Raw genomic sequence first — 27,649 nt, 5'->3', positions numbered from 1 at the left:
GTTGTATAAGAAAAAATAAAATATCCTTGTAATGTCATCTGAATACGACCACTGTGGCCCCTTTATTGCGTGTCTCCGTCTTGGTTATATGCCCGAGAGCACAAATAATTCAATAAATAATTATGCTAGCGAGCTTAAATTCATGTCAACAGATAGAATATGATGCCAATAATTTGAGGGATGAAGTTTGTATTGTAATTGAGTAATTTGACTTGGATTTATTCGGGAAAAACAAACAATATTTAAGATCTCCTAGCTTCCCAGAACTGAACTCCTTGGACTACTATGTGTGGGGTGTATTCGAGAGAGAGACCAATCAACGTGCAAATAACACTGGTTGATATTATTGTGTCAGTCTTTATTTAGGACCGAGGACTGCGATCCAGTCCATTTTTTCGATCCTTAAAGAAGGTAAAATCGATCCCTCCTGACGTCAATGAGGACCTCTTTTTTAATTATTACCTTCTATACCAGAATATAATATATATCTAAGTAAAAATATAATGTGTTCGTATTATTTTGTTTTATCATTAAAAAAATAATATTTTTTGCAAGATATGTGCAATAATCTTAATAAATATTTTAAATATCTTAATAAACCATTGATATTTTTATGAAAAATTCCAAGGACGGACAGTTAAGAGGCGGTTCCAAGGGCAGTCCTATGACTGGAGTGGACCAAATAAATATGGACCGACACCAAACTACGAGTGACTTCTTACAGGCTTCTATTCTCGAAGAGTTTGTGTTTTAAGCTGGAGTTGTTAGGTTTTAGTGTTGTGCCCGTCCTTATTTATGACTGAAGACTGCAGTCATTTTCAGTCCAGTCTTGCTCTAGATTTAAATTAATTACCCTGTATCATAAATAATGGCGTAATAATAAACAAGTGAACATATTATAAGAAAAAAAATTAACTTCTATTATATGTACATCTACAACACAAACTTTTCTATATACGTACTATATATGATATATTAGCAGTAATTCAATTATTCTGTAATAGAGGAATATAATTTTTTAAAGATATATATATGTATGTACATTTGATTATGTCCATCTTACATTACATTAATGACCCATTTTCAGCTTTACCCATTATTATTATTTTATATAAAAAGTGATGAAGTGATGATAATATTATATTTGATCAAGCAAATAACCATTTATGTAAACATATGAAAAAATCTATAATGAAACCAATACTTACATACATATATGGTACATGTACAAATTTATATTTAGGTAAATATACCATTCAAGATAAAGCAAAAACAAAAACAGTTTAACTATATGTATACCATCTTGTACTTCCCTTAAATATCTTTTCACTTCCTTTCCATAGAAATAAAATACAATAAAAAGAAAATCGTATATTTGGTGTGACTATAAATAAACAAACTAAAAGCCATTACGAAAAAGTATGTAATATTTAGGTTTTAGTCGTAAAACTCGGTCCAAGACAAAATTTCTTTTTCGATTTGGTCTATTTGAGTTTTTTTAACAAGATTTCAACCGATATCTAGGTCCAAACATCACCTTCAGTCCGCTTTTCAATCATGGACTAATTTTTATGGTCTGAATATTTACAGGAGGGTAATCTCAAATCGGTGCTTACACTTACCGGCGATTTTTTTTTTATGATACAGCTGTTTGATGGCGTCTCATTTTTGCTTATTTTATGTACAAACTTTGTTAATGGTTTTGGGCATTAAAGCCACAGCTGCTCCATATAAAAAGAAGATTGAATGTACACAGGAGGAACGGTGTTGGGCCTAGACAATGATTTTTTATCCACAATAACATGGAAATTTCAAATCTGGAAGTCTCAAATGTAACTGGCGTCCCCATCTAGACCATGGAAAAGATTCTTAAGGCTCTTTTTGAGACTGATGATCCCGGACAGGTTACTGAAAAGGTTGAGCAAGTACAGCTATGACTTTTTTTTGAAAATAAATATCCACAATCCGGATCTTTATCCTAAATATTATTTTGTCTAGGCCTACGTTAAATCTAAACATCTCATATCATCAAGGACTCTTTGATTATCTCAATCAAGGAGAAAATGACCAACATTCCAAGGAAATACCTCATCAAGGACGTTCCTCTTTCTGAGCCTGGATAGAGGCTATGATTGATGCTTGAGGAAAATACATGAAATGAGCTCTTTCCAAACATTCATATTTTACAATTCATGTCTATTTTTAAGTAAATATGCCTCAGTAACAATTTAAAGATTTTTGAAACATGTGTCGATTTGATCTTAACAACAACCTATAGTATAATTTTTAGGGTCTGAATCTATGAACTCATTTTCTCCCCACTCCTGATTAATGAGTTGTATAAATATGGTTAATCCTACATAATTCACTTCATATGACGTTATTGTGCCGATGTGATAATTTTAAACCGCATATGACATCATCAGAAATTCATATATATAATCTGTAAAGAACGAATAAGAAATAAAACCAATTAATTTTTTTATAAGACCTATCTAGATTGTTTTTGTCTTGAGACCTATCCAAACATAATTTTTTAACGAAACGGATCTAGATCGAATTTTTCTTAGAGAACATTCCATACCGAACTTTTTTATAGGACCAAATTAGTTAAGCTACAAAAACCTATAACGGTCTCAAACCGGTCTGGATTTTCATACCGAATCCCAACACGAGTTGGTATGTAGGTTTATATATACATCTAATTTTGTACTTCTATACTTTAAAAAACCAAATCTAGTATATTTAGTAGTATTTTTATTATATATTTATGTAAAGATGCAACCTTAATACCAAATAAATTATTCTCCTCAAATGTGGAAGGGATGATATTTACCTTCAATAGATACTTTTGAGAGGCTTTAGAGAGTGAATTAGAATCATAGAAAATATTATGTTGCGAATAAATTAGGAATAAGATTCCTGGAAAAGAGGACTCTTTAAAAATTATTATAAAGATTTGACAATAGGCTTATTGTATTATGATTACTTTAAATAATAACCACTTTTTATAATTAATAATATTTATAATCAAAACGGTGCTTTGTTATGATATTTACAACTTTTAACCATATTAAAGGCTTTTTAATGGGTAAATTTATTTAGCAAATATTCTAAAAGAAAATATAAATCCAATGTTAATCTTCAATTCTACTCCGAGTCCAAGAAGGATTTACAATTATGACTCTCCAACAAATCCTCTAGGTTGCTCTCTGTCTTTGATCAGCATACACAAATGTGTTATCAGGTTTTGAATATAATTGAATTTTACAGGAGAATAAATTTATTTAAATAATAGTGACAGCAGCTAAGGAACAGAAAATTCTTTAGATTAGCAATTCCAAAAAACGGAGAAGCTAAAAATACACACGATTTACATCACTGGCTCATAGATGAAAATAATATTATAAAGGAAGAGGGCTTTTATTTTTGTAGTTACTACCTGAATATATGTTTTTTCTTTTCTTTTCTTAAGCTGTTTTCATTATTGTTGGTGAGAGAACATGGCCATAACTTAGAAATATAAAGTAATCATTAGCGAGTAAAAGATGAAAAGTAATAATAAGGATTTGTTGAGGAGTTATGTATATGTGTATGTCCTTGTTGGTCTCTGAGTAGAATTGAGGAATTGGGGATCGACATGTGAGAAATTTCTGTCTATATTACTGCTGGATATCGAGTGACAAAATATATTTATTTCTCGTATCTCATAACTGCTCGTTACTACTTCAATGAAACATCATGAGAGCTATTTTTATGGAATTTTGGTATCTTACTGCTACATAATATTATTTTTATCTATAGTGATATCTATCAACAATTTATAGATATCAAAGGACATTTTTTCAGGCTCGTTTTTAACACTCAATAGGATTTTGACACTTTTCATATCTCTATGTATGATTGAACTCTTGAAAATAGTCTGAAATTTTTAAAATAATAAGTTTCTTATTCGGAAAAGATTTGAGGAGTGTTTTAAAGTATTCAAGTGGATATGCAATTATAATTACATACAAATTGAATGGATGGTAAATCCGGACAATTTAAGGATAATGTATAATACAATTTATTTCGCAAAATTAATTCAGCATATCACAAATCTTTTGTTCGAACATGTAGGGGTCTATCACTTAAGACAACCACCTCCAGTTTCAAACAAAGCCTCCAACCTGTCTTTGAACCTACCACGACCTTTAATAATAAACTCCTTTCCCTTTTGGCCACTCCATCGAGAATGGAAGCCCCAAAGGAGTGTTATGCTCACGTTTATTGGACTTTCTATACAAGACGCCCCAAAACATGTTCTTCAAAGAGGTTCAGATCTGGGAGCTAGGAGGTAACAATTACTTTGCAGAAAATGTAAGAAACATTTACGGAAGTCTAGAGAGCGTTTTTTGCTCTCAGAATGATCATGAGTCTTATTTGCAGGAGCTTCACGACCCATCAGAATCCTTGAAAGTCTGAGCCACACTGTATAGAGTTGATTTAAGCAGCTTCCTATACTCAATTATCTCATTGGGTGTTTCCTTGGGACGGATGCACATAATAATGGGTTCACGGCGTTCTTCTAAGGAGGGCATCTCAAGGATTTTGCGTTTTTACGATATAGTTTTGTCAGCTGATTCTGTCGAGGACACTTTTAAAAAACATACATTGATGTCAGGGTTGCCAAGATATTGAGCCTTATACTTCTTACACATCTTTTATTTATAACATTTGGTAGACACAATACATATGTAGTAACCATCTATAGACATGGAAAGTAACACCCCTGATGGGAAAAAGGATCAGAGGGAGTGAAGTAGTGAATAAAGAAATATATATAATAAGCAAGTGTGTTGATTATTATTTCATATACTAAGTCTCGTAAAGTTCCGAGCACCACAATGGGGACCCTGGCTTATAATTTATAGAGAGAAGAAGTATGTTTATTTTATAAACAAAGTGGTATATAAGAATTAATGATTAAATAAATGATTTATGATAATAGATTCTGTCCCTCCTGCCCATGAGTCATGACTCAAGACCCTACTATGACGTAGCACGCCGGTACCTAAGTAGTTGAAATATAAACAAAATATTAGTTCACACAACGTGGAGTCAAGAAAGAATATGTTAAAAGACAACTTTTTCGTGAAAATAAACAACTAAAATTTCAAATGATGGAAAATAACACTGCTTCTGTTAAGTTGGTTCCTTTTGGAAAAAACACCCCACACAATGGTACATACCACTAGAAGCACAATTTCATCTCAAAGATGTGAAAGGTCATAAGAAAAAATTCTTCCATGTTATATCGGGATTGTTTGAGGAATTAATTGATCACTTTAACGAATTGGAGCTCGACGGAAGCGGAGATGCACCATATGATAATTCAAAAAGTATATTATCTCAACTGTATGCCCCTTTAGACGAATTTAGAATGAATAAATATATGGAGTTATTACACGCTAAAGTAGGATCTGAAGAATCTTATGTACAGAGTAAATTGATATTTCCATCAAACACAAATCGACGTGAATATTTCATCAAATTCACAACAATTAGTGGAGTTGCACAAGAATGCAAGACAATATTAAAAGCTCAATTTGGAAAAAAATCTATGGATAGTTCTTATACACTCTGCAAATCGTTGGATTCCCGGACAAATGACTTACCAACAGTTCAGGTCTACGCTATTCATAAGACACCTAATATAATAAACCAATCAAAAAAGAAGAAATAATGATTCTATGATCGAACATTCGGATCAGGAGCTTACAAATGTGTAATTCCACAAATATGTACCCTGTTAAAATTTACTAAGTAAAATATTAATGCCATTGATAGTAATGACGGTGATTATGTGTATAAAACAAAGGCACATTACTATTATTCTGTGTCTCTCTTTAATTTAACAGACATCAAAATAGGATGAAATAGTTAATAGACACAGGTTCTTCTTGTAGTATTCTTCCATCAAGACTAATACCTAACGACTACTATCCTTAAAAAACAAGGTGTTTGAGTTACAGCCGGTGTGTCTGGTCTTAGAAATTAAGGACCTATTGTTCATGATATTCAAGTATTAAAGGAGAAAATCTTCTGGACATATCAAGTATACTAGGGTTAGATTTCCTCAAAAGAAACAATATATCCCCCATATTTCACAAAGTGATTTCATCATTCAAAGTAAAATAATACCCTTTAACGCATGCGTAGAAAAATCCAATGAAATATCATAGATCTATTGAAGTAAAAGTTTTATTAAGGAAGAGTTCACCAAGCTCTATAAAAACTTTGTCACATTTTGTATATTTAACATTGACAAGAATAAATCACACAAATTATAACAAGTACCTGTATGATGTAAACCTCGAAGATTAAAAAAAAGAAAAATAGGAAGCAGTCAAAGCAAAGTTCGACAAGTTACTCAATACGAAAAAATTTTAAAATTTTAAAAACCATGGAGTTCGCCTATTCGCATGATAAGAGAGTCTGACGGATTATCCAGAATATGCGTTGATTATAGACTTTTCAATAATCATACAATCCACGACAGTTATACACCTCCTCACATTCATGATTTTGCAAACTCTCTAGCTGAGTGTGAACTTTTTTCTAAACTTGAACACGTAAAAGCATACCACCAATTTCTTCCTGAAGATAGAGACAATGCTAAAGTTTCCACCCCCCCTCGGTTCATTTCGATATATTAGAATGTCATTAGGACTAAAAAATTCAGGAGCAACGTTTCAAAGATACAATGACTCAATAATACAAGGTTTGGATGGCGCTAATGTATATACGTACAATTTTTAATATCTGCTAAAACAGTCAATCATCAAAAATTGCTTGGACAGGTATGCAAGTGCCTAGAACAAAATGATCTAATACTGAGCATCAACAAGCGAGAAATTGGAAAAGAGAAAATAAAGTATCTATGATACAATATCAACCGATTTGGAAAAACTCCATCAGATAAATGTAAAAAATCACTCGAAACATTTAAATAACCAACAAAAAATATAGATATCAGTAAGTCAATACGAACTAATTAATTAGTATAGTCGATTTGTACCAAATTGTGCAAAAATTGTTGGACATCTATATAATAAGATGAAATGGGATCGGTTTTTGTTGACCTAGGAGGACAAATTATATTTCAATGAAATAAAACAACACCTTTCCAAATCGGTTATACTAACTTTCCCTTTTAAGATTGAGATTACAACTTATGCATCTGATTGCACCATAGGAGTGGGTTTGAACCAAAAAATGGATTATGATATTCTTGCCTTCGCGTTTTATACCAGGAAATTAAGCGGAGCTAAAAAAGTATTCACCTTTTGATCGTGAGCTACTATCTATTTATCAAAAAAAAAAAAAAAGTGCAGTCACATGATTGAAAGTAACGAGGTCGACGTACTAACAGATCACAAGCCTATAGTGGATGTATTGAGAGCGAAAAATCAAAATCGGACAAACTCGATATTTCTCCCTAATTTCAGAATACATCTCCAAATTGAGTTATAAATAAGGATCTAAAAATTTTATAGATGACCTTTTATCACGTCCTATAAATTTTATTAAAGTGGATAAGCCTATTCTATCGGAAATGGATAAAGAAAAAATCAATTCAATACAAAAAACCGCTGTACACGTTGGAGAATACGACACAATCGCACTTATCAAACGAAACTTTGTATTAGAAAATGGAGCAATACAAATGGTTGAAAGGACTATCAAAGACTGTAATCAATCTCAATAGACCAAAATAACAAGGGATCAATATTTTCCCTTTAACCCTCCAGTTACCATATCAGCTAGATAAAAGAACAAATCAGAAGATATTGTTGGGTCATTTGAAAAATAAAGTAAAAAAAAACTTGCTCACTTGCATTGACACATACCTCAAATGGATATGTGGGGAACCAATGCTTAACAAAACTTCACAAGAAGTGGTTAAAGCTTTGATGAAGTGTTGGTTATCAAATTTTGGAATAACTGACACTATTCATTCGGACAGAGGTCGACAATTTGTAAGTGCTATATGTATGTTCAAATATTTGGTCCAACATGTTGGAATCAAACACACAACTACTCCGTCCTACAGACCATAAACCTATGGATTACTGGAAAAAAGACATAGCAAACTAAAGGAGTTAGTTAGAGCAGACGATGGGATGAAACTCTTCCAATATGGTAGTTACAAATGAGAAGCAATCAAATAACTGATAGTGAGTTTACCCTATCAGAAATGGTCGACGGGGAAAATATATGAATCCTTGGCGAATCCCTTGGAGAATATCGTATTGATTCAACACCAGGTTTATTTGAAGAAATTATTTGAGCTATACCATATCCTGGAACTACTAATCACAACTACAGCGAAGCTTTGACTTCAAGAGAAATACGCAAGAGAGTTTGGGTTAGTAATGACAGAATTGGAATAAACGGAATGCTATTTAGGTCTGTAAATGTACTGTTCTGGCTAAAGACAACTCAACTTTCAAAGTTTTCTACGTTGAGCTCATTATAATTATTTTTTTATTTTTTTTTCTGTGTGTCGCACGCTTACATTTAATTTATAATTTTGTGCGTTTTTTTGTTTTATCGTTCACTTTACTGGCTTGTTTCGTTTTTTTTTTCTTTTCGAAATACGGGAAGTATAGTAACCATGTTTAAACATGGAAGGTGATACTCCTGATCGAAAGAGGGGCCAAACGGAGTGAAGTAGTGAATAAAAAAGTATAGATAATAACTAAGGGTGTGGGCTCTTATCTTATATACTGAGTATCTTAAAGGCCCAAGTACCACACATATATATGCTACAACAAAATGGAAAAATAATACTAATTGCATAATAAATAATTAAATTTACAATCAACACATACGTATATATTAACTAGTCATGAGTGTAACAAAAACTTAGTTAATGAGTGTATTGGTATAACAATAGTATGGAAATTGATAAGTATTTGATTAGAGTAGTACCTATCAATTCTAAAAAAGAATAAGGACTGCTGAATTATAAAATAATAAATAGTAAATTAGATGTGTCAACATTCTGAGCAGAGTGCTCATAAATATAGAGATAAATGATTCAACTTCACTATGGACACAATTTGTGAATTGACGAGGACTGATTTATTTTTTTGTCTTTCTTCAGATAAATGGAATTGTTTGTTTGTTTGTTTTAAAAGATTTTTTCGAGTAAGAACAAATTTGCAAACAAATAGTTTGAATCTCGTTAATAACAAAAGCAATATATGGAATTGGATATTTGTAGCTCTAGAGTAATTCATGGTTTGTCAAAATAATATTTAAAAAAATGTCTTTTAATGTTTGCATTAATTTCCCAGTAAAAAATCACTAAAAGATTTTTGTATTGTTATTGTATGAGAGTAAAATTAAAGAGGCATGTTAAGAGTTGTATGTTATATATATTTACAAAAACATAAATATTATACTGACTAACTCAGAACGACATAAATTATTATGATAAATATACATCTACTTTTTTAAGTTTCATTTCAATTTTATATGTACAATAGGGAGAGGAATGCTAGTTGATGCGAAACTCAGCTTTTGGCATATTACATAGCAAGTTTAGAAGTAATTATCATATTCAGAGTGGGGACACGCAATCAAACTACACCTAAAATAAAAATAAACCAGTTTTCGTTTTATCCCATCTCTAAGTGTAAAAATGTCCGAGGGGCAACAACAAAAACAATGCGTGTACAATATCCTCCGTACCAGTGTTTGTCCTGATAAGACTGTAATGAACGCTGAAATCTCCATTTGGACTACCTACAACGTCAAAAAGTCCACTAAGTTCACCTCCCGCCCCCAAGAAGAACTAAAACTTCTGCAATAACAATACAGCTGATTTCTGGCCTGTCTCCATATCGCCCTCCTCCAACCCTGCCATTAACTAACTGGACTTTTCAATATGGAGAGTCTTGTAGAAAAAATTCTGCGGCAAATCTCATCCAAATTTGTATTCCTCTGAGCTAAGTAGTAGGTAAAAATGGTATTTATACATATCATAATTTTTTTTAGTTGTCTATTTTTGATTCTATAAAAATGACCATTTTCGTAATTTAGTCATGCTACTGCAAAAATTGGGTCTTGAGTTTGATCTCCTAATCTCAAATGAGGAATTTATCTGATATATTAGCCTCATGGCCTTCAAAAAAGGACCAGTTAAATCTAGGGATCAATTATGTATGTTAATATATTCTAAAGCTTAAGTTTGAAAAATTAAAAAAAAAACATTTTTAAATACATTTTTTTAATTCAAATGATCTTTGTATAAAGATGAAATTGGGTGCTTTTCATTTAGAGGCTCATAGCTTCCAGACAAATAAATCCCAAATCTTTAAAGATATCTCATCTGATGGTTGAAAGTCGGAACTCTTTTTTTAAAGAACCACCTCAAAAACCAAAAAAAAAAAAAAAATTGATAATTGCTTTTGGAGCACTTTTTTAAGTATCACCCCCACAAATTGAAATTTTCCAACAAGATATTTATTAGCTTAATTATAAAATAAACATATGATCTCATTTTAAATGGATGATAAAATAAACGTTCCAAACCATCGAAATTAATTAAAAATGGCTAATTTTTCAAGCAACGGCTTAGTTTTATTAACACTCAAAATATTACTATTTATTGGTTAAGGTCAACTTGTCTCAGCATGCGGAAAATGTCTTACACTCATTCGTGACTTTCAATGCACAAAGTGTTCAAAAATTCCCTAGCCCAATTCAAGTTTTTATTATGAATACGTAATTAGGGACAAACTGGATTTAGAATAAGATATGAATGAGCTTTCCCTAAATAAACACTAATATTATTCGATCTAATCACTTTAAAAGCTTTGTGAAACGCTACCTTTCAATTTCAATATTTACTTTGGTTTATTGTTGACTTTTCAATTTTTTCAAAATCATTCATGCTTGTCAACAATATTGAGGGCTCTATCAATTTTCACTAGTATTTACAATGTATTATTAATGTCGCATAATCTAATCCATTTGTTGTTGTAATATTCGTTAAAAAATCGTAATATTAATTTATTATAAAAATATAGGAAATAAATTGTTTAATGAAATATCAAGAGGTCCTTTCCTCTCTTCTTAGCCAGGATGTGCGTGTATAATGTACACGCTTACATCAAGTAGATATTGTAGGTTAGAGATGTGGATCTAATTATACATGTCCTTTATCAGAACTTCCATTTCAATTTATAGAAACTGAGAGCTATCTCACTACATGCGTAAGTCATCTACGTCAAAAATAGGTAGTATACACATGCATTGATTGTTTGTACATTTGTATGTATATTTAGGTATTGAGTAAAATGAGAGGCAAAATTTAGATTGGTACTACGATAATTCAATATACGTCATATGTACATATACATATGATTTGCTTATTGGTATTCATTGATTTCTATCATATATTTTTTTACGAGTGACACAAAACAACATGTTCCTCCATCTAATATATGTACATATATACGTTGATAACAATGATTAATTCTATGAATACTCTATTAATATACAGGAAAATAGATAATGAAAACCTTAGATATAATGAAAGGCTTCTAAACTTATTAATCGTTGCCAAGTCTACAACATTTTGTAAGGATGTTTTCCTTTTCATTAATTATAATCCTTTACAAAAGATGTTTAAAATCTGACCTCTGATCTCGAATGATATATCTAATATAATATTTAAATAATGATTAAATGATTATATAGTTTTTTTTTAAATGTTTAAACTATTTGTCAGATAATGTTGCACTGATTAAGTATCCTTAAAAATTTACAATTACTCCATTTTACCATGGAACAGTGCTTTCAAACTTGTGCAAATCTTATCCATAAAATTTTGTTCTTGTGTCTTACGTTTTTTACGTAAATTATTGCGCTTTTTATATTACAATTTTATTTTTAGGAGTTATTAAAAAGCTCACCATTCTAAGAAAATAAAAGGTTGTCCTCATATTTCTGTTAAAATAACAGAAATATTTTGATCTATCTACTCTTTGAGACGTCATAACATAGCGTATTTATAAAAACAAAATGAGGGTTTTAAGATAAATGTATATACTTTTTTATTGTATTCTCTATTTGTAAAGAGACACAGAGATTTCAATTTTGAAGTTATTCTACTGAATTTCAAAAGTTTCATTTAAGTTCCTTTTTTCAAGAGACACAAAAAAATATAGCCCTGATTTGAAGAAATATAAATTGTTGCCCAACGAACTACTTTGGATTCTCAAACAACCAGGAACAATGTACTCACCTCAAAATTGAATCAAATTAGTATCATAGCTCAGTCCTAAATTTTGGATGTAAGTTCAAAATTATTTTTTCTACAGTGCCTAGAATATGCTCTTGCATTTGAAGATTAGGGCTAAAATTGAATTAGATTGGCACACCTCTCCCATATATATGGAATTTTTATTCTTCCCCTAAGCTTTAAGGTAGGACCCTAGCGCTCAATAACCCTCTCAATTATCAAACTTTTTTGATGTTATGTCATTTCTCTCCTTATTCAATCACAGACAAATTTTAACAAGTTAATATTAACAAAGTTCCATAGATCAAGGCAATATATATTAAATCATTCATGTAAAAAAAGTATGCACAAAACTTTTTGCTTTATGGTAAAAGTGGTTTTATTACATTAAAAAAGGTTCTATAATTAGAGAATTCATGTTTTGTACATTATAAATATTTTGAAAAGTGTGATTCATACATTGACAAAGAATTGTAATGTATACAAATTTAAAATATAGTATTTAGTTCTATGTTACTTCCTTTCAAATTCTAACACAAGTACTTAATAAATAGCAATATTTTAGCAAGGTCACACTTTAAGTGCCATAGGTAGTGTCGGATCAGTCCTTGGACTGATCGCCTTATCAGTCTTTTCCCCCCACCCCTTTCAGTATTTTTTTATCAGTCCAATCTATTTTACCATTCAACAGTCTTAAGGACTGATACGTTGGTCTTTCAGTCCTAAGGTGCTAGTTATCTTTTTATTTTCTTTACTCATCGCTAGGATTGAAGAAAGAAGAACTAAGAAAATGATGAATCATACTTAAAACGTATAATAATAAGTTCTAGTCATATATCTCCTACAGGTAAACACTTGCCCCACAAAATCTATTTTCTTCTTAATTTACGTGTTAGCTAAACACGTAAGCCTTCCATTATCTTCTACTGGTTCATGACATTCAATTATTGGTAGGGTCTTTATTGCCAATTCCAAGTTTATCTCTGGTACATATGGTTAAATTAATATTTATGTGAGTGATTTCCCCGAGGGGCTTCTCAGTGTATCATCTAGGGATCTGCGAGATTGTGAAGATCATCAATAGGTTTTTTTGTTTTATTTTTTGGAATAACAAATTTATTTTCAAGTTCTCAGGAAAATTTTCTTTCTAAAAAAAGTCATAGAAATCCAGGAATTATGTATATACATAGTCTTTGCTGTTGCTATTTTTAAGTTCAGTTTCTTCCATGAACTATTATAAGAATATAATTTGAAATAGTATATTAATAATTTAAACAATGTTATCGTTAATACTAAAAAATAAAATATAAATGATCTTCCTATGCAATATATACATTACAAATAAAGATCTATTATGTTAAGATGCATTAAGATATTCAACATTGATCATTCAGTCATGTACTTTTTTTTTTTTTTTTGCTTATCTATATTCCATACTTACATATATAATTAGTAAAATATATTTAATGACCATTTTTATGGGAAGTGTTAACGGCCATGTAATAAGTAGATATTGTTCCATTTTGTGAATGTAATTTTTGTCACATTAAATGAATCGGTAATTTAGTTCATGAAAATATACAGCCTTATTTAACTCGAAAAATAATTGTTTTATCATGAATGTATATTATCGTACTTCTGTCAGAATTATTTTTAAATATTTCAATTGATTTATAGTGAACTTTAGGTTTTTATTTCGTAGTATTGTAAAAAAAATATATATCTTGTCGTATTTTTGAAAGTGATGGTGTCTACTCTAATTAATTGATTACATATATCATGTCATTATGTTGTAAAAAATAAGAAAGATATTTTAAAATAAATTTACAACTTGGCAAAAAATCATAACTTATTAATTAAGTATTTGATCCTTCAATTAGTATTTGGGCTGTGCAGATTTACTAATAAAAACAAAATAATATCTGTTTTTTTTATTTGTAAACAATTTATAAGATTGCTTTAATTGAATTTTTTTTTCTTCATTTATAATTTTAAATGTTATTATAAACTTATATTGAATAAAATATTAAATATTTTTTGCTGATTATTCCAATTTGACCCCCACATTGACTATATAGTCAACCTAAGTACTCTGATTACGGATCGTGCTTCCACTACGTAATATATTTTATAACTGGTTAAATGTATAACTTCATATTGTAATCCTAAACCAAACCAATTTAAACTCAAAACCTGAATCCAATTTCACTTTTCAATGAACAAAATTTTAAAAATTTACAGAACTAATACCCAATTTCCTACTCACAATTTTAGGAGAAATTCTTCAAAACTCCTAATTCGGCTTTAGAAACGAATGTTCAACAACCAATGCCGTTCTATCTGTCCGAGAATGGATATGATGTTAAATTAAAGAAAATAACATAGCAACGGTTATTATGGATTTCACCAAAGCCTTCATCACTTCATCAACTAAATGTGATTGATATCTCCTCAGCTTTTATCAAACTGATATCAATAATCCAAAAAGGAGAAAAGAGAATCATTGCAATTGAAAGAGGAATAGATATAAAAATAAATCAATGTTGCCCACAACGTGATCCACTAACATCCCTACAATTCAATATTGACGTGAGACCAGTTCAGAGAAGAAAAAATCACAAATACATTATATCAGACGATCACTCATTTCTGATAGAAGAAAAATATATTGGTGCAGACAATGGTAATCTAATTATTATTTTAGAGGAATTTAAAAATATTAGTGGCCTATAAACAAATTTGAACAGAAAAATATGGTGCTTAACAAATATACTAAACAAGAAAGTACTATCCAAATATGGAGTACAAGAAAAAGGAGGAAGCAAGTTGTCTAGAAATCACAATAAAAAAAGTAGAAAATTACATGATGATATCCAAGAAATGAAATGCATACTTTTAAAAAGAATTAGTGTCACAAAAATACACAATCTAAATTTGATAGATAAAATTAAAGCGTTAAATCAAGTTTTCCGTCCATTAATCCCTTTCTAAAAGTGACAAATATGACCACAAATGAGAACAACATTTCTTATATATATATATAAAGAGTTTTTAAGACCTCCTAAAAATATAAAGAATTATATAATATAGACAATAAAAAGTAAAGGTATACTAGGAACGATAAACATAGATATACATATATTGGATTTTAATTCTACCCTCAATAATTAAAAAAGAAAAGAAAAATTATAACGGACAGAATGATTTTGCAAAGTATAATTAACCACGAAGATTCTGTAGACCCACTACGGTTTGAATCCATAAAATAATTGATCAAAATTCAAAGGATTCTTCTGCAAAACTTTCATTGCTTCCAATACAAACATTCATAATTTTGAAAAATCAAATATTCATACAGTAAATACAAAAATCGATTAGTGGCATTATTAAAAACCAAAAGTACCAAGAACCACTCACACCAACTTTTAAGGGAAATAATTTTAAATGCAAGAGGAAGACAAATAGATTTTCTTCATTTACTTAAAAAAACTAGGGTAATCGACAACAATCTTAGGGAGTACAATAAAACAATTTTTGATAAGGAAGTAACGACGTCTTAAATTAATATAAAGTACAGGGTTTCAACGGGATCACTATACATAGGGAAAATGAGAACAGAAGAGAAGATGAATTCAGGTTTGTGAGGTGTGGCAAACGAATAAAGAAAAGTGTGAGTCATATTCTGGGATGATGTCCCACAATTAGAGAAACCTTCGAGCATTTAAAGAATACCTCAACAAAGGCTGAAAAAGAGTTTTGGATAGGAAGAATTTATAAAAAACAAAAAGGATGCATTAGAAAATTACTATATAAATAAATTTCAAAAAATGGTGATTCAGGGAGTCCCAAAGAAATATTTATAGAGGAAGTATATGATCATTTAAGAAGGTGGAGCAAAAGCATTATATCCAAAAAGTGTTATATTTAAGGATATTTGAGTCTTATTAGGTGCATAAACTCTCTAAGTATGTGAGGAAAGGTTTATCAATTGCGACTTATCCTCACAAAAAAAGAAAATTAAGTTGCAATAATAAATTATCTATGGACTTATTAAGATTACATATAAACTAATACAAACATACATATACATATGATAAAAATAATGTGGCACTTCAAATCATCTTATTTTTCAAGACAACGGAAAAGAATGAATACTATGTAGATTGTGTAAGAATATAATTCCTACCACATTACTAATATAAGTAGGTATATGTACATTTGTTAGTATATAATTATGTTTTCTTCATAGAAACGATCAAATTGGTAGATACATATATTCATGGGTAAAGCCTTTATTCCATTCAAGTGGAAAGAAAACATAATATGTAGTAGCACTTATCAGACATCGAAGGCAATAAATTGTAATTTAATATCAGGAAATAAGAACCATTTGCTGTTTTTTTCGATTAAAACCACAAATCCGTTTTTAAACTTATAATATGCTACATTTAGGTGAAAGAAATAGTTACTTTATAGAGAGAAAAAGATAAAGTATGTATGAGTTTGTTTTAAAACAATTTGTTAAGAAGTTTTCCACAAGATGATATATTACATTGATTTTTTTAATATAAATCACTTATTATTGTGGATTTGAGAAAATCACTTTATAAAGTCATCCCAAAAGACTGCTGTGGCTCTTAAAAACATCTTAAAAAAAGTTATATCAACTGATATTCTAATTATTCAAAGGATATCTGTTACTGGAGAACCAATGAAAAATACACCCTATGTATGTTTACCAGAATAATGCCTCTTAGAAAAATTTATTTAAAAATTTTTTAAACGGTTTTCATTCAATATTTTAAAGATCAGATAACCAAAAAAATAGTGTTTTTTTTTCACAATAATCTTCAATGTGGGTATTTTAAATCCGAAAAGTTTAAGGATAATGTATATTACATTTTATTTCCCATAATTAATTCAAAAATTTCGAAATAGGAAGCTTCAACCACAGCCTCAAACTTGGCCATGAACCTGGCAAAGACCTTGAAACAGAACTTCTTGTCCATTTCAGCCACTGCCTTGAGAATGGAGACCCCCTAGGAGTCAACAATGGTATGTACAAGTTTATTGGACTCTCTCTCCAAGACACCTCACAACTAGTAGTCCAAGGGGTTCAGATTCGTAGAGCTAAGAGACCACATTTCCTTTCCCGTAAAGGTCTTATAAATGTTGTATTTTTCGGAAAAAATCCGATGCCATTTACTTGATTTGGAAAAACCATGACAATTTCAAATTCTAGAATGACACAGGATCTGTAAACATCCATTATTTATGGTTGGCACAGAGGCACACATTAAAATAGTTTTATATTTCATCTTATATAGTTTGATCAGCTAAATCTTATAAGCACACTTTCGTTAGCATGGATCACAGGGTTGCTAAGATATTAAGGTCAAAAATTGTTCCAGATTTAAAATCCCCACCCTGTACATTATATTATACTATTATAATGTAAATTTTATGGATGTAGCTTTTTTGATGAATGAGGAAGAGGGATTGTTGCACATAACACTATTTTTTATATAAATAGTTACAAAAAGAAAGCAAACATTTCGTTATAGAAATGCTGTTTAACAAATTATTAAAAATATTACCTACTTATAGCAATAGTCTAAAAATTAATTTCTTTGTTTGTTTGATTATCCAAAAAATGAAATAAGAATCCCATTTTTACAAAAGACATATATTTTTAAGGTCTTTTCAATTTTGTTAATCAATAAATAACTTTTTTTTGTAATATTTATTTCTAAATAAATTTAAGATATTGCAAAATAATTGACCGGTTTTAAATTTAATTCCCAAACAAATTTTTCTTGATACATATATATACGTTCAAGTAATACCGTACTACCTTTAACTGCATCCTGATAAATAAGGGAAGCAAGTTAAGTTGCGAAATTTTATTTACATGCTATAATAATACAAAAGAAAAGAATCATTGAACGTGTTTGCTATTTTCGCCAGTTATTCGCTGAATACGAGGCCTAAAGAATTTGAAGGCCTTGAGCAAGTCTGCGGGGAGACTTTGTTCCAGTATATTATGACGGAGGCCTTCAAGAAGTCGATGCTGTTCAGAGAATTGGTCGATATATTTTCTCTCTAACTCCCCCTACAGGAAGTAACTCATGGAACTCATATAGAGGGGTAAAATGGCCAGGTTTGGGCGTCTAAATGACACCTTCTCTTCTTTAAACAAGTTTTGGGGTTTGCAGGCATTGTGAAAGGAGCCGAGTCTTGTTGAAACAATAATTTGACATCATTGGCCTCAGCTTTCATCTTAGATATCACTTGGTTAGACAGACATTCACAGTACCTCTCAAAATACACCTTCTCCTTTTGTGTCAAAAAGATGGGGGGGGGCATGACGCTGCTATTGCTCCCAATGACCCCAGAGGTCGAGATCCTGACTGCAAACTTGGTTTTAAAGACTTGGGGCACATTAACTCTATCTGTGGCCAACTATCTTTCGTTCTTGATGTTGCGGAATCTGTCGACGGTCCATTGTTTCTTGTCCGAATAAAAGATGATTCGGTTAACATTGGACATCAAATTGTTCGGCTATTTTCTTCTGCAGACAGCCTGGGTAGCCTTCATTTTGTCTATAAACATATAACTTTCATAGAAACCATATGGCATCCTCCTCAGGTTAATGTTGATGTCCCTGGAGACTGTTGCACGGCTTACTTGCCACATTAAATGCCCTCCCATGCTTCCAATGGTTGTAGACGTCGTAGACTGTTCTATTTGGATATCTGAGCATTTTCTTGAGGTACGATGGATTATGTCCTACGCAAGCAAACTCGATGGTGGTGTTCCTCTGGGCCTCCTATATCGTAAATACAAGTTTTGAATTACAATTTTTCCAACTAACTTAAAGCTAAGGCTCAATCTCTCACTTTAAAATTGAAATGGAAATTAGATTAATGTGTTCATTATCGTATTATTTTATTCTTGAAGGAGTGACCAATTATTTTAGCGATCAATTGACCTTAAAATTACTATTCCATAGTTTTGTTTTTGTTGGTGATATATGTAGAAAAGTAAAGTAGAAAGAAGATATTGCCAAAAAAAAATAAAAACAAATGATGCATTAAGAAAAATCAAAATTTACGTAGTTGTTGTTTCGATGCCTTTTAATGTTTTTAATTAAATTACTCATAAATAGAGTTTATAAACATTTTTGCTTTAAAAATTTATAAATTATTTATAAAATAAGCCAAAGAAATTGTATTGAAATATGTATAATATAAGCAGTGGAGTATTTCATCTCTTGCCGATTTTCAAAGTTTGGGGACTAAAAAAATAAATTCTGTGAAATGGAGGTCCGGTGACAGGCTAGGCCTTATTTTGTGGGTTACTCTCGTGCTGGAATAAACACTACAAGACCCCTTTTCAGTACCCTGCCCTAGGAGAAGGAGGATAAGATTTCCGGGATAAGGATCCTTTCTTCGATGTACTAAAGTTGTCCTTTTCCATGGCAGAGAAACACCCCTAAAACTTAATGTTTCGACCCACGTGCATTGTAGTAGGGATGATGTTCATGGGGTTACAGAGCGAGGACCCAAAACTTCCAGAAACATGAATAAATGAGAAAAAACGTGATTTTTATTAAATCAATCCAAGAAAGCTTTTTTTTTAATATATATCATAGAACCTCTCCATGATTTATTTTCAATTGTTTTTTTGTTTTATTTATTGAATTTGAATGATAATCATGGATACAAATAAAGTATTCAATTGTCTAAAGAGGAGAAAAAAATACGGAATAGAATGATGAATTCCACAGACAGCTCAAAACCAATTTTTAATATGTTTTAATATTATTTTAAGGTATACATATTTGTTATTCAATATATATCCTCCTTCTCTAGCAATAACAGCCTTCACACGCCAGCGAACAGTATGGCAACTCTTGATGATGGAGGTCGTATCCATGGCATACACTGCTGTCATGATGGCAGCTTGGAGCGAATCCAAATTTGGATGAGAGGTGAAGGAAACATTCCTCTCCAAGACGCTCAAAACTGCAAGGTCCAAGTGGTTGATATCAGAGCTAGAGGAGAGCCAACCAGAGCAGGCCAGAATAATTTTAAATTTCTATATTTTGTGCTTCAAATTTCTTTATTTTGTGTTTCAAATTATTTTTTTTGTGTTTCAAATTTCTTTGTTTTGTTTTTGAAATGTCTTTAAATGTTTATATAAACAAAATAATTGTATTTATATATGATATTGTTGAAATCAAATTAGCAAAATAATTAATAAAGTATACCTCGGAATTTTTTAAAGTAATATATTAATGAATTTACTTTTAAATTTACCTTAGTGTTTTAAACATTACTACTTGATGACTAGTGGAAGTAGACCACAAGTTATAATAAATAATTTTATAACCTCATTATGAGGTTATAGATAAGGTTACACAACTTGCTAAAAAGTAGAGTAGGTTACCCCAAATTAACACTACCATTAATTTTGTTATGTAGTTTAGTTTTGGAATGATTTTTTTATTTTTTTTGGGCTAGTCGAGGTGAAATTTTTTGAAGATGCGAGCTGTATTTATTGGTATTTTCATTTTAGTCTAGGGAACAGTGATTTGGATGCATAGCCAGCAACGACGAACATAATGGAAACTTCAGTAAAAGCAACTTCTTCTGGCTACTCTTCCATGATATATATAATTTTAATAGCAGTGAAAATATTTTCTCAGTAAATTTTCAGGTTTTGTTTTCTGTTAAAATGCCATCCTTTTTAACATTGACAAAAAAAAAAAGAAGATTGGAATGAATTTTAGAGATAATTCTAACATGTAGTCAAAATTAAAGTAAGTATTCAGTTTTATAACTGAATGGATGTTACTTGAAAGCGTTTAATTGACAATTTGAACAACATTTATTGAAATCAATGACAAAAAGCTTGCTCTGTTTGAATGATAGCTTCACTTTATCTATCCTAGCAGATGTAGTGGCTTTGGAAGCATATCTTTGTCGTTTCCGTGCCTGAATGGAGATATATTTTGGAAGATTTGAGAAAATTTACCTATAATTTTAGATTTATTTTTATTCAAAAATTACATTCTGCTTTACCTGCTGCTCAGCGTTATCATAAAAAATTTCAAGAAATTTTTGAATTGAAAGTATTATAGCAGTAAATTCTGCCCTAGCGGTCGATATTCAGCGTTAAAATTGTACTTCATCACCACTATTTTCCTCAATTTGGTCCACCAATTTATTCGTCTTCAAGTAAGTTGTTCTGCAATTTTCACATGTAAAAAAGAAACAGGGGGGCAATGCAGGATTACAAACATAAGCTTACATAATATGACGTTTGGAGTGGTATACCGTTATTTTTGGTATTCTCGATCCTATGATCAGAAGTTTTCCGTTTCGGTCAACACTGCAAACACCTACACTATGTGTCCCACTTGCGCCAGCAAATGCGCTTTTTAAAGAGCGGAGAGAAGCCAATTTCGAAAAGTCCATACATAAACACGCGTTGATATCCTCAAAATTCCCAAATAATTCTTTCAAATATTTCAAAATTAACCACGTTTCCATTGTAACTTTATCAGTAGGTTCCGTTACGACAAAAAAGTATTATTTCTGAGGTAAGGTTCTTCTTGATTAATCCGAACGGCAAAATTCGACTACTTCATTACGTGCATCAATTGATATTGCCTTTACCTGCTTCGGGTTAGGAGATACCCTAGTGCATCATTTCTTTAACGCCCATTGTTACAGGAAGTATTGTTGGTATCTGAGCCTGTTCAGTATAAGTTGAATGTATGTATTTCTCTCCGAATCCTTCCATCACTTGAGGCATTCAGTATTCTTGACATAATGGAAATTCATGCTCTTCATTATTTATATTGTCAGGCTTTAGTAACCAAGAAAATTGTGTAAGTAGAAACTTTGAGTACGTTTGTTGGATCTGTACAATATATACAGAAGTATCTTCTTTTTGTCAGTAATCTTTACTAATGATGTAAATACGAAATTATATCAAATCATATTTTAAGAAATGATTAACTATATATTTATCTTTATAATACTGTACTTTATTACTACGCCTTAAAGACGGAATTTTATATATTACCAACAAAAAATAGAAATAAATATCAACAAGATACACGGCCAAGAAAAAGTTTTTTTCTAACTACTTAATCATTCGGTATCACAGTAATTAGGCTATTAAAATAAAGAAAAGTTAAGGTTCAATATGGGTATAAACATTTATTTGTCATGTTTAATAAGTTTTTTTATTTATTTAAAGCTTCATCAAAAAATCCTTCTTTTGTCGCTATAACTGCGTTTCATACTTATGGTTTCTTGCTATTAGTTTTTCAAGATAAGCAGGTGTGATATCATTTCAAGCCTTCTTCAAAATATTTTACTTACTTGTAGGGCACTTTTCCCGAACTGTTCACTAAGATGTTCCCTCAATAGCTCAATTGGGTTCAAATTATTTACGAATATTGCACATGTGTTGTCATTTCTATCTTCAATGTAGTTTTCATCGACTTTTATAATGGCGTCGTGTATCATAGTTTTAAAATTTCATACATTTTCTTTTTGTAGGGATAGACACCCTGACTAAAAATCATCAAAGTTGGTGATGATAATGGCCTACACTTTAAATGTAATGTCTACCCATCATAATGACTGATATGGTACTGGGGTTCACTGCAGTTCGGTTCGGTACGTTTTTACCCTTGGCGTAGTACTTATATACAAAATCACATCTTAAATATTTTATTTGTTGAAACTTTAGTTATTTTTTATCACTCTTTACTTAGTTTATATATTGTACAAAACATACGGTACTAGGAAAACTGCCTTGGGGAAATGCCCGTGGAAGATTACCCTGGAGAAAACTGATAATTAGAAAAATTGCCTGTATTTTGTTCAAACTTTATTATGAATAATAACACATTCTAAATTTACTTAATATTATTTATGGCAAATATCTAATTATATTTTATTGCTCCATCATCCTAAGGAGTACCTTCAAGTAAGTAATATTTATTACAATACAATTTCCTTGTAAGTTTTTAAATTCAATCTAATCTTCTAAGAAATTGATTGAGAGGATTGATAAGGAGAGGGGAGATAAATAGCTTAGGGCCTCTTAAAAAATCGTTGAGTACCCTCCACCCTCGGATTGGCCCAGGGGTCGTGTGGGATAGTTAAAAACTACTGCCAATTCATCCAATACATCCCAACAATCCCTTTAATAGCAAAAATACTATAAGCTCTCAGCTTGCAAATTGAAAACCGCAATTGTGATCCATTGGCGGTGGTTTTTTATCTATCCCACACTACCCCTGGGACCCCAGCCAACCCAATGGCTTTGAACTATTATTTGGTATTAGAGGGGTTCTTGGATGAATTTAGTTGGAATATAATTTCATTCTCAAAACGCTTCGTGAAGAAAAGTAAATTGGACATTAGCATCTATTAATTACAATTAAGTAGTTCGTTACATCAGTAAACCAAAAACTCTTCTAAATTATAAAGGAATTTAAACATACCTGTATATATTTGTAAGTTTCCAAGTTCTTTGATTATTTTATCTTTTTTTTTTTTATTACTTTTTAAACAAGAAAGAGTTTTTATGTCAACAAAATTGATGATATTTCTACAAAAATATTTATTTAAAAGAGTATTCCAAAAACTTGAGTAATTGCAAAAAAAAAAAATTTGTTTCAATATATACAATTATATGTATCTTAATGTGCATGAGGTTGCACACCAAAATGTAATTGCAAAAGGAGTATTTAAGTGAGATTTATATATATAAATTTAATTTATTTTGCCAGTCTAACCGAATTTAGACAGTTTTTATTACTTAAATAATCTTTATGTATTTGACTTTTGCCAGTGGTCCCTCCATCCACTTGATTGTAGCTTTTTGTGGAGGAACCAAGATAAAATAATTATTTTCTTGTACACAAACTAAATTTTAAGTAGAGTAACATTAAATTTTATTACAAATGACATATTCGATAAAATATTCTAAGTATGTACACTCTGATAAAGGAATATAAAGTATGAAAGAAAGAAAGAAAAAACAAACTATCAGAAGAAATTAAAAAAAAAAAAAACTCAAATGTATAATGTAGATTTTTATAAAATATGACCTGCCGGTTTATAAAAATAAAAGAAACCGAAAATTAACTTAGTAATCTTGACAATATGAAGAAGAGGAAAGGAATAAAAACAAATCTCACACCGTATTCATCGACGACATATAGGCTGGACTAACTCCTATGCTGATCCTCAATTTTACTCTAAGTCCAACCGAGGATTTACATTTATAACTCCCGGGAAACACACTCGTTATTACTTTATATCTGAATGTTGCCTCCTCAAGTAATAATGATAACAGCTTTGGAAAATTTTGTTCAGGTTGCAACATGGAAAAAGTATCTCACGTATCCTACTTTATATTTCATACAACTCTCTGCATACGTGTTTATGATGAAATATATAATTTTAACAGTTAATTCGTTAGTTTCTGGCATTTCTTTCCGTATTGCTTTTCATATTTGTGGAATATTTATTTTCGGTACCTATTTCAGTCATAACTCTTTAAAATAAATTATTTGTCCTTTGGTACGTCAATATTTATCTTCACTCTCATTTTTTAAAATAACTCATTAATTATAATAAATTAAGCAATAATGGCAGATCTGCAATGTTGTATAACTATATATTGTTTAATTTTTCCGTAAGAGGTACAGTTGATGTTTACGATTATTTTTGTCCTTTTTCTAAGCTTGACTTTAAAAAAAATAATTGATGTTTATATGAAATATATTTTTATGTATATATATGTAAAAGGGATGTAAAGAAATTCATTATTACATAACAATATAAACTATGACAATATTTTTTTTTTTTTTTTAACAAATTATATATCAAATATTTATAATAGTATAAAAATGCCCAAAAATAAATATATAGTTATCCAACTTTCGCCATAATTAAATATTGGCATTGCCTTGGAAAGATGGAGAGATAACTGGGTAATAGGTAGGTAGAATTATTAACTATATTGACAAACATATTGTGTCAATTCAATTTAACTAGATTTATATTGGTAATATGTCTTGATAGATTTTGTATACGAGATACAATCATTAGTATGTATCAACACTAAAGACAAAGCAATGAACATCTTTTATGAAAATGTATTTCAATTTCAAAATAAATTACAAAATAATTAGATATGTGACTCGTCAACACAAAATCAAGCAAAAATGATTTTTCTCCAAATTGAGAGTGGATTTTTTTTTGTATTTCTTAAATAAACTATCTTTAGTTCTATGAACAAATTATTCTTCTTAATACATTGCAAAGACCCCTTTTCCATTTAAAAAAGCAAAAGGGAATTGTGACAAAAATAGGATTATGAGTTGATTGATTTTATTTGAAGGATTATATCGGGGTCAAATTAAGTCTTAAAAATCAAGTAAAGGTTCCCAAGGACTTTGTAAATTTTTGGGTATCTTAACTTATTCCATAAATTGGAATAAAATATCTTTAATGGATCAAAATGCATTAAATATTGGGCAGTATGACTTATAAAAATAAATTGAGAATATTTCATTTTCTTGATATGTGCTTAACGCAACACAAAGCCATCAATTGATTGAATAAAAACTTACTCAATTCCCTCTAGATAGTCCAATAAAATATTTTTATTTTTATTCTTTGGGGATCCAACACATTCACAGATCAATTTAAATATATAGTCACAAATATATTTTAATAAAGACACGCTCATATAGATATATTATTATAAGGAATTATAAGGATTTCTTCAAGAGTAAATAACTGAGATCGAGTGACAACTTATTTTTCTTCTGCTTTTGGTTTAACCGTGAAGTAAAAGAGAACGAAACCGTAGGATGGCGCTTATCTTTCTTAAGAGAAGAGATTTTTTGGGTTGTTTTTTTTTACTAAATAAGAGAACCTATGTAATGTTTCTATGTTGTTTGAAAGATAAATGATATCAAATACATATTAATATATACGTCATCTAATTTTGCAAAAAAAAAAATTTAATCTAAATAAATAGATACTGTAGAAAATTTCAAGTATCTTCGGGAAAAAAATATCTTGATGGAGCTTCCATATTCTTTTAGCATTGTTAAACTATAATTTTTTCATTGGTCCACCCCATTATAATGTTTTTTAATGGATTAAATTTTCGTTATCTGCTTTTAAAAAAAAATTAAATAAATATTTTTTTCAGCATCCATTCTATTCATACAAAAATATAAAAATGAAGTCTTAACTAGCAATGTCCAACTTTTTAATAAAATGAGCGGCATTGCCACATGAAATATTTTAATGGGTCACAGTACCTATTATATTAAATTTTATGAAACATGGCTTCATATAACAAAACTATTAAATATATTTTTATTTTAAATTTAGGCCTGGGAAATCCTCTGCTCGATCATTCATAATTTTGAATAAAATATACAATAGTTACCAGTAGTCTCTGAGTAGTGTGTATAGGAAGACTAATAGAGAAAGAATGTGTTTCTTTTGTAAGGCATCAAGAGAAATTACTAGAGCAGATATCATATTTCTGGGATCCCTCAAGGTGTGTTTTTTATTTCAATTTTAAAATATAATTAAATATTGAGATTTTATATATTTTTATATTGTTCCTAATCAAAAAGAAACTAATTATTTTACCATAAAATTCAGGGCATTTTATAGAAATTCAGATCCACTAGAACGCCATTGACCGATAAAAATTTCCAATTTATCTATAAAAAGATTTTTATAGGAATTTGGGCTTTTATTTGTTATATTTTACCTTCAAGTTTAAAAGAAAAAAACTATCAGAGTTTAAGATGAAATATTTTTTTCTCCATTCATATGATGGTATACTCTTTCGTTCGATTATCTATAGTTCAAACTATCTAACTTGCTTCTCAAGAATTTGTTTTAAGAATACATAATGGTTTTATAAATGTGTTAATCCGAAATTACGACCTGTAAATCGTTCTTTCCATTTTTCAACGTCATTGTTCAATTTTTTTTATCCTGTATAAATTATTCATAATAAAGGGAGCGGGGATAAAATTGTCGCCAAAATATTTTTCTACAAAAAACAGCACAAAATATATATTTTTTAACTTTTTTATTGAAAATCAAAACTATGACGAACATATAGGTATAGAGTAGCCATTCATTCGATATAATCACCGTTGGCATCAATAACGGCCTCAATACGGCCTCTGAACCGGATGCAGGCTCTTCTGACCATCTCATTGTCCATGTTGTCGAATACCTCCTTGATGGAGTCTATCAGGCTGGCCTTGGTGCTATG

At 30.2% G+C, this 27,649-nt stretch overlaps 1 protein-coding gene across 1 annotated transcript in view; it reads right to left on the bottom strand.

Annotated features, from left to right (window-relative positions):
- LOC121122051 (acid-sensing ion channel 2) overlaps positions 1-26,148 on the bottom strand; it is a 139,277-nt gene extending 113,129 nt beyond the window's left edge. Inside the window, exon 1 of the mRNA XM_040717060.2 lies at positions 25,968-26,148. The gene's annotated coding sequence lies outside the window, so the exon portion shown is untranslated. The remainder of the gene's footprint in view (positions 1-25,967) is intronic.
- Positions 26,149-27,649: the final 1,501 nt, after the last annotated feature.

The sequence above is a fragment of the Lepeophtheirus salmonis genome, chromosome 7, assembly GCF_016086655.4.
Source record: "Lepeophtheirus salmonis chromosome 7, UVic_Lsal_1.4, whole genome shotgun sequence".
NCBI lineage: Eukaryota > Metazoa > Arthropoda > Copepoda > Siphonostomatoida > Caligidae > Lepeophtheirus > Lepeophtheirus salmonis.
This window is presented reverse-complemented; position numbering and strand designations above follow the sequence as displayed.